The following is a 15,325-nucleotide window of genomic DNA, read 5'->3' as shown; positions in this document are numbered from 1 at the left end:
AGGATCTAATTATCAGTAATAAGAAAATTTTGGCAACTAGTCACAGAATCAGCAATAAAATGAAACAAAGCTGCTTCTCAACCCATCCATCAAAGTGTGTGCAGTTGCTGTTAATGACAGACTGAATAATAATTACTATTAACTAAAAGGATCCATTTATACTTCTCAGTGATATTTAAAGCCAAGAAATACAGACTCCTGACTTTTGGGTGATATCCAATTTTGAGATAGCATTGGGATTTATATTTTAGTCTTTATATGGAAAGTGCATTTGAAATTTTTCAGCTTATGGCGAATTGTGCCATTTGCTGTGGGGTTTGTGAGAGTGTGAGCAGCTGACCGACTAGGGCAGTGGTGGGTCTGCTTGGAAAACGTGTGGGAGGAGTTGGGGATTTCCATTTCAGATGAAGATACTTCCTTTAAATCTGTTCCCACAGAATGCTGATGGACCAAAAAAAAAAAATAAAAATCCTCCTGGATCATTTCTCAAATAGAAATGCATACATGAAAAATGTCTGAATGCAGCACCCTCCACAAGCATTTCCGTTAGTGAAAAACGGGATGTATTGCTGAAAAATTTTTGAACCACGATTTAAGCTGTTTGCGAGCCCATGGAAAACAACCTGGATTTGGGGTGAGGGCATGGGGTCAGCCTAAACTGTCTCCGTTCACAGGCTGCGTGTGGGCCTCGTCCTAATGAAATCCCTGACTGCGCTGGGTAGAGGCTGCCTGCTGACCACACGAAGGGAGTGCTTCTCTGGGCCAGTGATGGTCAACATGGCAAGGATTTTAACAGCTGACAACACGTTCCTGTGTTCTCGCAGCTCTCTCCTTTTAAGCCTTCTCCCAGGTCCACAGTAAGGAAAAAAGTGGTCGAGGAAAAGCTCGGCTTTTGGAGGAAAACTCCTCCACAGGCCGCGGCCCGGCCCTGCGGGGACCCCTGGCGGCAGGGGCCAGGCGGATGCGGCCTCGCTCTTCGCGACAGAGGGCTCCTGTTATGAAGACTTCAGAGAAGTAATGCTTGATTATGTTTAGTGAGTAATTTTCTGAACCTAAATAATAGGTTCATCTTGAATTGATGATGAATGCGGGGACTTCAGGCCTGGAACACAGATTTGATTAATGCATTAAAATGATGAGGTACTTGCTTGGAATAAGAATGTACTTCCTGATCAGCGCTCTGAAATATGTTGTGACTGAGAGGGATCCTCACTGAATTTTTGTCAACACGGAGCTTTTTGTGGGTTTGGCTCCGCCGAAACCCTGCTGCTGGGCCTGAAGGTGGAGGTCTCTGGTGCTGCCCTTTCTCGAGGCTTTTGGCTGAGGCGGGGCAGGAAAGGCGCTTGGCGTACGATTGTGCTCAGAAGTGTTTGGGTGCAAATGAAAACGTGTGTCTGCGGCTGGGAAAGGCTGCTGGGTGGTAAATAGCTGCAGTCTGTGGCACAGGAGGTGAGCGTGCCAGGCCTGTGGGCCTGGGCCTGCCTGTGGTTCTCCTGGCAGGGAGGCCGCAGCGGTGCCATGCCGGTGTTGCAGGCAGATTTTCCTGTGCTTGCAGTGGTGTAAGGACACCACACATCGTCTTTGGCCTTTAGAGGGGGTCTCCTGTCCTGAACTATCCTATGGAATCAGCATTCCTGGTTAAATAGGTTTGTTGTTTCCAATGATCAAACATGGGGAGGGAAGGATGAAAGGCTGTTACGTTGTTGTGGAAAAGATTTACTACAGCAGAATCGAAACCAGGGATAGCAGGATTTGGCCCTAAAAAGAGAAATAGTTTCAGGTAGCAAAAGTGGCTAGCAGTTTGTGCGTCTTTGTAGAATTGCAGCCCAGGCATGCTGGAGGTGTCCTGCCAAGAGCCAGGTGTCCACCAACATGCCAAAGAAATGTCCCTGTAATCAGACCATTTATTTGTGAAATTCATCAGCTTTGATATTCAGAATTGCCTATTAGGATGTATGGTATCCAAGCAAGTCAGGAGGACACAGCTCTGTTTACAGTCTGAGCCTGAACTGCTTCTGGAGCAGTACTTCTGCTTTTACTTTGTTTAAAAGCTATTCTTAAATGTTAGCTTTAAAACCCTGGAGCCAAATAACTTCACTGTGTTCCCAGGAAAGCAATTAAGAATCTGTGTTAATAAGAAATCAAGTTGTTTGTAAATTTTAATGGTTTAAAAGATGCTCTAGGGAAATCACCAACAAATAGGACACTTTCATATGGAACTTTGCTAGCCAAGCAGCTCTGTCTATGTTGTAGATGTGATCAATTAAGAATTATCAGGAGAAAAGGACATATTCTTTTAATATAACACGCATAGCCAGAAGGATTTTCTAACATAAAGATTAGGGGCTAGAAGGAGAATGTGCTTCTGTTTCATCTCATCCCCACTTAAGAAAAGGGGAAACATACTGTCTTGCTATAGCCTCATTGGCAGTGTAGGAAGCAAAATCAGGGTGAAGGTTCATAGTGATGGAGGAAGTTGCATTCATGTTGCATGTAATGACCCAAAGTGGATTTAAGTGTGCTGGTAGCCAAACAGCATAAACTGCACTCACTTGACTGTAAGCACTTCTCAGTAGTGTGGGTCTGTAAAATATTTACTGGTAGCCTGACAACACCTCAAACACTGATGGAAAACATCCAGGATGAGATTCATCAATTGGACATCAGTAATGATCGAAGTCTGTGCTAGCTTCTCTCTGCAGTCAAAGGAGAGACAGATACCTCCGATAGGGCAGCAGATGTAAGTTTTAAAATATGATGAATTGTTCTCTGGAGGTGCTGCTCTTTCTCCATTGATTTCTCCTCCCTGATTATTTTAGACAGACAATTGGCATCTCCTTTCAGGTGAGATTAACCCTTTCCTCACACAGCTTCACTGTGGGAATCACATCATTCCCTGAGCAGGTTGTGTGCTGTTCTGCTGCAGTACCTGGCTGCGTTGTGGGTGCAGGCAGTCAGTGGGCTGGATCAGGTTGATGTGGTTTCATGCAGCTTTGAGATGGTGATGCAGAGGGGCATCTTCTCATTTGTGCTGGTGGAATAGAGCAGGGGGGTGGCCTAAAGTGGTACTGTAGCAGTGTGCATTTGTACGGGGGGTCAGCTTTGTTTCATACTGTGTTTTTGCCCATGGTAGTTAATCCCTGCTCCTTTTTGACGTGCTTGCTGTAGCACAGTCTGCCCACTGAACTGATGCAGGCTGGCACAAGGTAATGCTGCATTTTGTCACTGGTGTACAGTGGGCTGAAAAAAAAAGTGCATATAGTCAGAAGTTTAGAAGCAAAAACCATTAACCTCATTTTTTTTTCTTTCAATTCCATGATTGCAAAGACCATTTCATCATTTTAAGGCCCAGCTTGTGCTTTAAATAACCTGAGGGCTGGCAACACTGCTTTTATTGTGGCTTGGAAACAATCCTGTGAAGAAGTCCTCTTAGTTTCTAAATGTGCTAATATCTGACATATGCAAAGAGCATGAGCTGAGGTTTTCATACCGCCTTCGTAGCTGAGGAAAATATTTATGTGACAGGAATAGAAGATAGAGCTTAAGGCAGAATACTTGTGTTTGAGGCGGGTGAGAAACAGGGGAACTGACTAAGTGACATTAGTCTTTACTGTGATTTGGGCATGTGATAGGTATGTGGTATCCATAGGGCTGAATTATTGTAGTTTATAAGAAATTCATGGAATTACATTTAGTTTTCTGTAATGTATGTCTACACATACATGAAAATCAACAGAAGATTTCATTACTGCTGTGACATGTTCCTTCCAACTTGTTCACTCCTGTGATTATTGCAATTTGTTTCTCCTGAAATTTCTGTAAGGTATGACAAGACACCAAAGTTATGGTGAGTTACACAAAGGACTCCTTTGCATATTAAAGACTTTGTATTGTCACTTGACTAAATTTGGGAAAACATCTACCACTGTGAATGTCATTAGAGAGATGAATTCCAGTGCTCATTACTGGGGTGCTGTGACAAATAGGTGGAGGAAGGACTATAAAGTGGCTGCGTGCTTTCTTCCCAAGCCTTGTCGGTGCTCATTTTACTTCCCTCCATCTCTAGCAGTCTCAATCCCTTGATAATAAATGCAGCTCGCATATGAACAACCCCCCAGACTGATTTCTCTCCACTGGAAGAAGTGATTTAAAAGAACAAGAAAAGGCATTGAATGTGTTCATTATTGATAATCTTAAAGATTTACTGTAGGCTTTCGGAAAAGCTGCTGCTTTAAAGCAAACTGCTTTTATCTCCTTTTTTGTTTGTCTAGTTGGCTTTTGTGGGTTTTGTGTTTTTTTTTTTTTCTTCACTCGGTAGCTAATGTAGGTAGAGGTTTGATTTTTTTTAATTTTTTTTATTTTTTGTGATGGAAATTTGTATGCCTCCGTTATCAGTGGGAAAGCTCCCTGGGATCCGCACGAGGAGGTGTTCTGCTTGCAGCAGTGTGCGCAGTCTCAGACAGCTCGCTCTGCCCGCGTTGTGAGCTCAGCAGCTGGTTGCCCTGGTCGTGGAGAAGGGGCTGTGATTCTGCCTGTTGGGCATCAGGCTTCTTTAAAGCTTTCTGACTTGTAAATATTTAAAACCAATAAAAGTCTTGGCAAAATAATGGAGAAATCTGCTTGGCGACCAAAACTTTCCAGTCTGGTCCTTCTGAGCCCATGCGGTAATGCCTGCTGCTCTTTCTGGTTCGTGTTTCCCCGTGCTGTTTCAGAGCACCTGTCCGGGGCTTCAGGTTAAAATGTTCTTCATGTGGTGCGTTACTGGAGTGCAAGAAGCCAGTGGAAATGGAAGAGGAAGTGGAGTTTAATTCAGATGAATTCCCAGCTGCTCCTTGTGGTAGCTTAAGAGAAGATGTCGACAAGGTAATTATCACAGCGTTCTGTTTCATTGCCTCCAGCTTTCTCCTCGAGGGAACAGAAGCAGTTGGTGCAGTGCAAGAGATGGGATGGCAGATGGGAGTCAGGTGCGTACTGACTAAGCTGGAACCTAGGAAACCAGGAGAATGGGAATCCATACTAAAAAGCCAAGGAACGGTGAATTTCTCCGTTGGGTTCTGACCTTTCTCAGTGCACATCAAAGGGCAGAGTAAGTCAACCAGTGCTCAGAGTCATTAGACATTAGAGATGTTTAAAGTACAAGGTATCAAGCTGGGAGGTGCAGACCAGATGTGCTCATTCACCTCTATGCCCTTCAGTCTCCAGAAGTTCCAAAATTTCTAATTAAATCTGAAAATAGGTTCAGGGATGAGCAGATGGCATTAGGAATCAGGAGGTGTGAATGAGCTGCCACGGGGATGTGAACTTGTCACCCTCATAATCTGTTGATGGGCACAGCGAGACCTCCATGCTGTCCTGAAATTGCTGGCTTTTCGGAAGGTTGCTGCCAGAGCCAGGTGAGGAGCTGGTGGAGATTATCACAGGGAGAGCAGGTGGGTCACAAGCCTGGGCTTGATTCTGTGCAAAGCATGCTCGTTATTTTAGAGTAATTAGGTTTTCTATATGGATGATTGTCAGGGAGCAGACAGCACTGACCCCAAAGGTCCGTGCAATTGGAGAAGCATCAGCTGATCAATACCTTGAACAATCGGGACCTCCAGTAGGAACTTGTTCACCTCTTCCCCTCTGTCTGGACATAAGCACCCTGAACTTGAGGGCGTTTGTAAACAAACACAAACTCTCCAGAAACAAAACTGCAAAACCAAAAAGGGAGGGCCTGACTCTTGCGTGTAGTGGGGAAGGAACATGACAGCCTAATAATTTCTTAGCTAAGATGAGGTGTGCAAATGGATACTGAAAAAGCAGAGCAGGGACAAATTTACCCTAATATTTAGAGCAAGGAAATAACTTTGCTATCTGCTTTTTTGGGAGCAAGTCACCTTCCTGCTGCTTTATGCTCCCCCTTTCTGGTGTGCTTTCCTCAGCAGGACCTTGGGAGAAAAGTGCCACCGAAGCGTGTTTTTGCACAGACTGGCTGTTTTGAACTTGCACACATTTAGAGGCCTGATGGCTAATGAAGGTTCACAGGGTTAAAAGTTTAAAAAAATAAATAAAAATAAAACCCAATAAATTGTATAACGCTTACCAGGATGCTAATAGGGCACAGAGAACTTGGTGTATTCGGTGATCAGATTCAGCATGATGTATGTCGAAGTCCGTCTGATCTAGGCTTTTCCAGCATGTGTAAGTGCCAATGTATCAGGCAAACGTAAATTTGGTGACCCATTGGAGCAAAACCAGAACTGAATGAACTTTGTTTTTTGCCCTAAGTAGCTGGAATGAGCCAGGTAATTTGTGTGGAAACCGGTCAATTGGGTGCTGTCATTCAGTTTTCTAGAGTGCCTCTGCCTTCCGCAATGTGCTATTTGCTTCTGAAGCAAAAGATATTTCCCAAAGGTCTCTGAGCATGTGTAGCTGTATTTCATCCCAATAGTTAATTCAACAAAGAATACTGGAACACAGAGTATCAGAAAACATTTTCTCTGTGTGCAGAAAGCAAAACCATATGCTCAAACCCCATCATCAGTTCAGAGGCATTTTAATAACCTCATACTTCACCAATCAGAATAATTAAACAGGCTCATTATTTAAAATATTCATTGTATCCCGATTCCATGTTTGGCTTTCTTGGTCAATTTGGTTCTTGCTAATCTGGGGGAAGGAAAGAATGTTCTCTAGTGCTTAATTTGCATTAAAAACACTATAATTTGTAAGTAAATTGGAAAGCTTTTAAGTGGAGAGGGAACATCAGTGACTTGACAGTCAAAGCTCTCCTTTGTTTTTTCAAGCATAATGTTCCAGAAAGATGCTCTTCCTTTCTTGGAATTACATGGCAGTAAGAATGAAGCCTTGTAATTGTTCATTAATCTATGGTTATTAGGAGACTGGTAGGAGAAAGCACCAGAAAAGGAAAAACCCAAAGTGAGTAGCATCTTTCCTGTGATGTTACGGGAGGGGGAAATTATTGTCAGAAGACCCACAGCTGGTCTGTGCAGTCGAGGCTGGGGAAATGGCGGAATTGCACCGCTCCACGAGCTGCAGGGAGACCTCTCCTGCCTGCTCCCCACCCCGAGCCTGGTCCAGCTGCTCAGCCTGGTTTCTTGGATCCGATTTCTCCTTTTTCCCTACTGCCAAGTGTGCAAAACTTCCTCGTACTGGTGAGCTGATAGGAGTGGCCCACAAGGACTAATAACTAAAACTTGGCCAAAAGAAATAAAAGGGTATTACAAACACTTCCCTGTAGCTAAATAACAAAAAGTTCCTCCTTGATCCTCATCGCGTATAAAATTTATACTTTCCCTATGTCACTAACCTGACACAAAGGAAATGTCTTATTGGTTTCATTTGAAAAATGGCCAAAGTGTGAATCTACTTTTCTTCCTTTTTTTGATATATCTGATTGCATGGATATTTTTGGAAAAAAGTCTTATCTGTTATATTTAAAACATTGCTTTCTTTGTTACTTCCACCTCTTTATTTAGGAGGAGGGTAGAGGAGTGAGAACTGCAGTGGAGAAGCTTATTTCAATGCAAATCTATCGTTGATAATTGCGGTTTTAAAATCTTCTCAACCTCCAGCTGAACAGTGATAAAAGAATAATGGCTGTGAATTATGAGCTGTTCCACTTACCTTCAAAATAGTTCTTACATTGTTGTAATACTTGAATGTATTTATTTTTGTACATCTTTTGTTTAACACACATATGGTTCTTGTGGGTTTTATTATATTTTAGGACCTCTCTGGTAATTCTGCATCCATATTTTTGTTGTGGGCATAGGAGGCTAAAATAATTGGTTCTCTTCCATGCTTCTAAAGCAATCAGATCCGCTTTGTATATTATTCTGTTTTGAGGCTAGGATAACGCACCGAATATGTTGGTATCAAAAGTGATCTAGGGAAGTCTAACGGGCTAGTTTTGTGCTGCTTTGAACACTTTCTGGGTAGGTATTTGCAGAGGTGGGCTTAATTCGGAGCTGTTAAGCTGCTTGTCATCACTGAAGTCCAAATTTCTACCAGCTGTGGATATTGTGATGAGTGCAGAGGGACTATGAAATGCAACAGGGGTGAGGCGGCAGCTTTTTACACCCATTATGTATTTCTTCTGCATATAAATGACCCTAGAGGTTGTGGCACGGAGGGACCTCAGCCAAGGGAACTCTTACCTTGCGTGCAAATGTCTGACGGTCTGGATCAACTCATGAGAATTTGTTCACTTTCAATTTGATTTTTGGATTTCTTGATTATTTTTTTTTGAAAATGTTTGTTTTAATGGTAACCGTGAAAGTTACCCTGAAGCAAAGGGCGAGGCATTCTAAATAGCACTAAGTCCGGAAAACGTAAGGCTCCTAAATGTGTTCTTAAAACCACAAAGCCACAAGCTCTGCTTTTTTTCCAGGCCTAGTGATAACACCTTTCCCTCAAATCGTGGTCTTGGTTGGTTGTAGCAGGCAGGTGCTATAACTGATGGCTATATTTATCTGCCATGGTAGAAGAATGGCAAATCAAGATGGATAAGTTTCCACCTGCCTGAACTGACAATTTATCACCCTAATTCCTAATGGATCAAGCACTTGCTAAAAGAGGGTAATTGTTTGGATGTGAACTTGGTTTTCTGACGTAAGGGATTTATGATGTGTCAGGTTGTGGACATAAAGTATAATACAGTATGCTAATTCTTGTCATGCTCATGCATGTCATATGATGGTGCAAGGCAATGTGACTACCTAACGTGTAAAAGTGGCAAGCGTCTCTAATGGGAAATGCCCCCTGCACGTTCCTGGGGCGCTTATCAAACGAAGTCAGCCTAATGGGAGTCGTAGCATCTTGCAGAGCAGAACGGTATCTAGCTGTGTGTCACTTAACACTGGAAACAAAAGCTATTTTTTGAGTGTGCTCAGAAGGGATCACGGGGCTTGTGCTTCTGTGCTTTGTTTCTGTACAGTTCGCAGGCCTGCTGGAGAACCAAATGAAAGACGCTTGAGGAGACAAATTCCTCCCGAGCTGAGTGTGCTCTGAAGAGGCAGGGTTTTTTGGTCCCAGCAACTCGATGAGAATGACATTAAGGACAGAACTAATAACAAGCAGATGAAGGGAGCTCAGCCTCACAAAATGGCTTTCGCAGCTTGCCAAGGTAGGAAAGAGATGTCTGATCTCAATCAGCAGGATAGGACCAGACTGCTAATGTATAAGTAGGAAGATAAATTGTCAGCATAAGGAGCTGGATCATCTTCTGAAACCCCGTAGTTCAGCGTGTTCTCCTTCTCACTAAACCTTTTAATTGGCCATCTGGATGGGCTGGGCTGGATTTGGAGAGAAAGAAAAGCCTGTCTCATCGTGGAGGATATTACTTCCCTGAAATTGTTGCACCTTTAATTTGAGGCTGCTGCTGGCATTTGTTATCCATGGCTGTTGAACATACATTTGATTCTGAAGACAAACACTGAGTTGTCAAGGATTGGATTTTTTTCTCACCTGCCGGAGGAGTGTTAGACCCTATTGTTTTTGACAATGCACCTCAATTAGGTCTTAAATAAAATGGGTAGTACATGCTCTGAGAAATTGGAGGACAGAACTGCTTGATTTAGGCTTAAGGATGATGTTTCTCCACAAGGGAGCCACCAGTCACAATAATTACATTGCTGTCTTCTCATAATATGATTTATTTAGATGTTGCTGTATGAATTAATTCTCTCTAATTGCTGCTCTTCTCACTGTAAATCAAGGTTTCTTGCTTTCTGGAGAGTAGTGAACATGATCCTACACTGAAGTAATTAGTCCAATTAGAAAGGAAAGCAGATGTGGAAAACCAATTACTTTCAGGAATATGCCGACTCCTATGTAGTCCAAATGCTGTTCAATCAAAATGTAACAGTAATTTAATAAAACATTGTTTTATTCATAAACTCTCTTCAGCAGTAGGACTCCCCTGGCTTACACGGAGAAGCCAGTTTGTGAGCTTTGTGGTTGGTGAGCTTCCTTTTAACCTGCTCACAATTTACACAGTTGCAGCTCCGCTGAAAGAAACCACCTGGAGGTCACGGTGAGCGAGGGCAGGTTTCCTTCCTTCTCCGAGACACCGAGCTGTCACCCTGCAGTGGGAGTGAAATGAGCTGCTCTCCTTGGCATTAGTGCACTTGTCAAAAAAATATCCAGCAGAGAAGATCACCAGCAGAGGTGGGTTGTCGTGGTTGCACCGCTGACTGTAACAGTTGTTCTGCAGGTGGTGTGAGAGCCCGCAGTCCCTGCAGGGAAAGGCAGGAAAGGTTTCAGTGAAACTCTCCGTGGTACGTGACCCGTGTGCACCGTGCCACTTGCTCTGCCTTGACCCTATCGGTGGGGTTGCACCGATTGATGCTGGTGGAGAATTTGAACTTCATAAGCTTGCGGAACTTCACAAACTAAATAAATCTATGAGGAGAAATGCAGGTACTGAAGTGAGAGGAAGAATGGTGTTTAGCGGAGATTTAAAAGGAAATTGAGAATTGACAACAGCATCGCAGGGGTCTGAGGATGAATCGTGCTGCTCGGCTGCGAGTCTGCAGGAGGGGACTGGAGCTGAACCTGACAAAGCGTAAGGAGTGAGGAGGAGGGAAAGCACAGAAGATCTTAGAGCATGTTGCAGAATTGAATGAGCAGAACCTAGTCCTCTTCATGCAGTGCACTCACCTGTACTACTGCTGGAGCAGAGTGGAGCCTGCGATGAGGTGCCGCTTACCAGCAGTAGCACTGCATGTGTGGCTGCGCCTGCCTGTCCCTTTCATGCCCTCACTTTAAGCTGTGACGTTTGCACCAGCAGGGATCTTTCAAATTTATATCACCTTGGGAGAAAACAGAATGAGGCCAAGTAGCATGTAACTGCTATGTTATCCCAGACCTAACCATGTTCTTGCACAGCTTTTGTGCTTGGAGAATTACCCCAGTGTGACTCGAGCAGTAAGGTACCCCAGTCTCTTCCACTTGATATAGGTCAAATCCACCATATGCTCCTTTAGGGTCGGCACATCTGAAGTTACCTGTTTTCTTCTGAGAGAAAGGCTGCCACGCCGCGGCCAGCACTTGCAGTCAGGTTTCATCAAAGCAACTCTGCAAAGTTTCAGTCTCAACGTTTCCATTAGGCAAGGAGGAGCTCAGGTATTTGGGTGTAAGTGGTCGGTCCTATTGCCCATCTCATGCTGCTTCTAGTTTGGGAACAGGATGTATTTTACAACGAATGCACTTTGTTTAGCATACAGAAGTAATCAATAAAGCATCAAGTGTGAGAAATGGAGGGAAGCAAATGCTCAGCACTTTTCCCTGTAATTAATTTTACAGTGGGGTTCTTGGGGCTGTGGCTGTCCCAGCCCTCCCCAGGAGAGGCATGGCCAGAGACTGAAACACGGCGTGTGTGCAGCGTGAGCCAAACAAAACCAGGATTGTCTCTTTGGGGGTTGTTTTTAAGCTCTTTGTTACAATATGCATAGAGGAGTTTTGCTCTGGAAGTTCACCCATCTATTTTCTTCTATCTACTGCACGGAAGACAAGTGTTCTCATAATTGGGCCATTAAAGAAGGTGTTGAAATGTTGCTAATTGTCAAAGGCAATTAAGTGTAGCAACATGTCACAGGTAAATTAACAAGACTCCAGGTGTTTTGAGCAAATTGCATTTCTGTGGGTGTAAAACAATTCCTATCCTTTCTGCTAGCTGTCTGTACGGTTTTGGTGTGCCGGTTTTTGGATTTTTTTCAGTTATGCACTGGTGTCTGTGATGCGCTGTGTATTGCACAGCCCCAATTCTAGTTGTTAAAATCCGTACTACTGTTTTCTGGAAAAGGTTCCCTTTTCTAACCCAGCCTGTACGCTCAGACTGTTGTCGGTCTCGCTCTGACCCAGCCGAAGCAGAGCCGGTGGCAGTTTGATGGTTTCAGACTTGGGGCCCTCTGGAGGGAGATCCCAGTGATGGGGGCAATACCTGGGAACCGGCAGCCCAGCGAGTGCAGTTGTGTGCCCTGTCCCCTCTTGCTTTTGAGGTTGGCAGTCATTAATTGAGAGAATTCTGGTGCCTCTCTCATGGCCTGAGCAGCTGCTGCAAGAAGTGCCTCGGCGTGAAGGGTGGATTCAGAGGCAGGAGCCCAGATCCTATTTGCTACTGCAGCATCTGTGCTGTGCTTTGCAGGTGACATCCTCCCCTCCTCTCATCCCTTCTGCAGTCCTTCAGCTTCCCTTTGATCCACACATTTCAGTACCTCGTTGCCGTTCACATGGTGCCCAGCCGCGGCCTTCCCGCTCTGTGCGTGCTGCCGCAGCGTGGGGCGGCGCAGCGGTTGTCATTCACCTGCTGTAACTCACCTGCGCCTGCTGCCCTCTTTGTACCTATGAAGAGGAGACGTGGAGCTTTGCTCGGTGCATGTACAAGGACGATGTTGTAGGAGAGGGAAGCCACCTCCAGCAGAGCTGTGTGCACTTGGGAGCATGCAGCCGGGCGGCACGGGGCTGTGGGACAACCCTAAAACGCTTCCTGGGGAGCGTTGCTGGAGGGATAACAACGGGCTTGGTTTACCCTCCTCTGCTACGTCGCCCAGGATTTGACTCCAGGTCTGCCACGGAGCTCCTGGGTGGCCTGAGCTTGCTGCTGCCCAGGGAAGTTTTCAAAGAGGCAGATAAGAATCGCAGGTCAGTCTGTGCTCAAACCCTTAGCGGTAGTAGTGGTGCCAGTGCTTGGCAATGTGGTGAGGGTAAGTGCGCTGATGTTGGGGTTCCCGCAACGATTCACATGCTGCAGCAGTGGAAGTATCAAATACCCTGCAGCTGTTTGTTCTTAGTAACTACCACGCCTAGTTAATGATGAGATTTTCTAAATATGACTATACTCTGTTATTTTACTGAGAAGTCCTAACAATTTAGGATCTTTTAGCGATAAAAATACTAAGAAACGATGTGTAAAAACAGATCAGTTCTGTTTTGTTTGTGCATTGTGTGCTCTATACATGCAAGCTGCTACAGCAGGGGTTTAAGGTTTGTGTTCAGTAAAATGCTCATTTGTCTGAGAAATACGGGAGACGTAGTCACAAGGCTGCTGCAGACATTTCTTACTACAAACAGCACCAATGCTGTGATTTGTGGTGTTCCTGCATAGCTGTTTTCAGGAAGGCCTGCAGTGCCCCAAAAGAATTGCTGAGAATATTTAGTTTTAACCTTTGAGTAAATATCATGGCTTTTTATTTTTAATTACAATTTGAGCACAAAATCTGGAGTTCCTAGACTGGGTGGCCAGCAGCTGTATCGCTCCTGCCAAAACCCATGGCATAATGCCCTCCCCTGCCGCTCACAACACTGTGGATGTTAGGAGAGACCACAAAAGGGTGGAACCGCCACGTGGTCCCATAATTAGCACTCTTTGTCTCTTTTCTCTTCCCGATGCATTAGATGCCCTCCCTGCAAAAAGATTTGTGATTGTGTGTACGTGCACGCGCGCGCTTGAGGGTGGGTGAAACCTAATTGTATATTATTAAAATATTATGATTTTTCCCCTTCCAAGCTGTAGGCGATACGGAGCACCTCCCTGATGTCTCGTGCAGCTGGCTTTGACTGGCACTTGCAAGGTTGTCCTCCAGGTGCTGCATCAGAAATCTTTTGACACAGTGTCAGTAATTAAGTGTACAATTAAGAGAATGTCTGCAATTAAGTTCAATCAGTCAGTCAATCAAATCTACATTTGTAAAGGGTTTCTAAAGGGCCTCTTATCCAAGCCTCCCCTCTGCTTCAGAGCTCTGCAGAGTTACCACCAGACACGAGGCGGTGCTTATGGCAAGAGGACCCAAAAAAAGGGCTGGGGGGTTTGTAGTACAGGCAGCAGAGGGTATTCGAGTAAAATAATAAAACTACTTTTAGGTAAGGAATTTAGATTCATCACTAAAATACAACTGTTGAGTCAAAAACTTTGCTTTCTCTAGCTGTCTCCCTGGCTGCTCACCTCAGCTCAGTCATCGGTGTCACTGCTGATCTTTCTCCCTGTGGGGGACAAGGACAGAGGGCAGGTACGCTGGTGGCGTGAGCTGTGCTGGCTTCACGGCCTTCCAAGCATCTTTCAGCTCCCGATGCTTTTGGCAGGGAAGGACTTCTGTGGAGTGGCTGCGTACTTGCTGCTCTTGTGGCTGCCCTGCTGCGCGTGCCGCCCAGGAGATGAATCTTGAGTGAAAGCATTGCCTAGCTTGGTAGAGGTATTTGAAATACTCTCTTCAGCTGTACGAGTTACAGCCTATACCATGCTTGGATTTCTTTTCATGCTCCTCAGTACAGCAAATGGCTTGTGTGCAGAGGGCTGTGCCATGGCTTGAGAGGTGCCAAAGGCCCCTGGGAGCAGGGCTGCAGCGACAGGCACCGCTCAGGACGGGGGATCCCCAAGGAAGGGCACTGGTCCCAGGTTCTCCGTGTGGAGCCGAACCTCGCGTGTCGGTGTGAGTGAGCCTGCAAGTGCAGGCTTGTTGGGGCTGGAAAAGGGCCGTGTTTTGTGGATGGATGCACCTGGAGCTAATAAGGCGCCAAGTACCAACAGTGGCAACCTCAAGAAGAGGCTGCCAAATGCATGAGCCAAGCCTAGCAGTTGGTGATACTTGGGCTGGTTTTTTTTTTTTGTTTGTTTGATCTCATTCCTTTTACCTTAAAGTAAATTCTTCTTGTCTGAATAGCCAAATTTAAATCTGAGGTGCTAAGAGGTGGAAATACTCGATCTTTAGACTGCACATATTACTCAGAAGAGTAACTTGAGGGTTTTTTCTTGTCTGTGGTGCTGCATCAATTTGAGCAGTGAGCCATGGTTTCTTTGATAACGAGCCTGCATTTACATAGTGCCTGTCATCGCTGAGGAGTTGTGCTAACTGCGCCGTGTATTGACAAAGACTTGTCCATAGCAGTGCGCCTCTCTGGCAGGTTGTCTGCTATCTCGTTATGTTCATTGCGTTAATGTATGGATGTTCATTGCTTTAATGTACGGAAAGCTGTTAGGCAAAGTGTCCTTTGTATTGGGGGGGGGGGGACAAATGACTAGGTAATATATTACTGTGAGTGCTGTAAACATTCCCTAGCATATCATTAATACCCAACTGTATTTCTGTCTTCAGAGAGCTCACAGTGCCCCACGAAGAAGGCCTCTCAAGCCCAGGAAGCTGAAGCCAGCCAGGGAAGGAAGGGTGAGAGGGCAGCCCGTGCAGCGTCACACCTCGGGGGGCTTGGAGCAAAACCGAGCAGTTTCTCTGTGCCAGGTGCAGCTCCTTGGACCAGGCAGTGGGAAGGTAGGTACACTTACTTTATTACCTTTATGCACAAGTTTTCTTGTTTACCGAATCTTTCATCT

At 45.0% G+C, this 15,325-nt stretch overlaps 1 protein-coding gene across 1 annotated transcript in view; it reads left to right on the top strand.

Moving 5' to 3' along the window:
* Window positions 1-644: 644 nt before the first annotated feature.
* PLXNA2 (plexin A2) overlaps window positions 645-15,325 on the top strand; it is a 451,101-nt gene continuing 436,420 nt past the window's right edge. The window contains exons 1-2 of the mRNA XM_066983022.1: window positions 645-1,034; window positions 15,093-15,263. The gene's annotated coding sequence lies outside the window, so the exon portion shown is untranslated. The remainder of the gene's footprint in view (window positions 1,035-15,092; window positions 15,264-15,325) is intronic.

The sequence above is a fragment of the Anser cygnoides genome, chromosome 25 (genome assembly GCF_040182565.1).
Source record: "Anser cygnoides isolate HZ-2024a breed goose chromosome 25, Taihu_goose_T2T_genome, whole genome shotgun sequence".
Taxonomy (NCBI): Eukaryota; Metazoa; Chordata; class Aves; order Anseriformes; family Anatidae; genus Anser; species Anser cygnoides.
The sequence above is the reverse complement of the archived record's forward strand: the minus strand, read 5'-3'. Positions and strand labels throughout refer to the sequence as shown.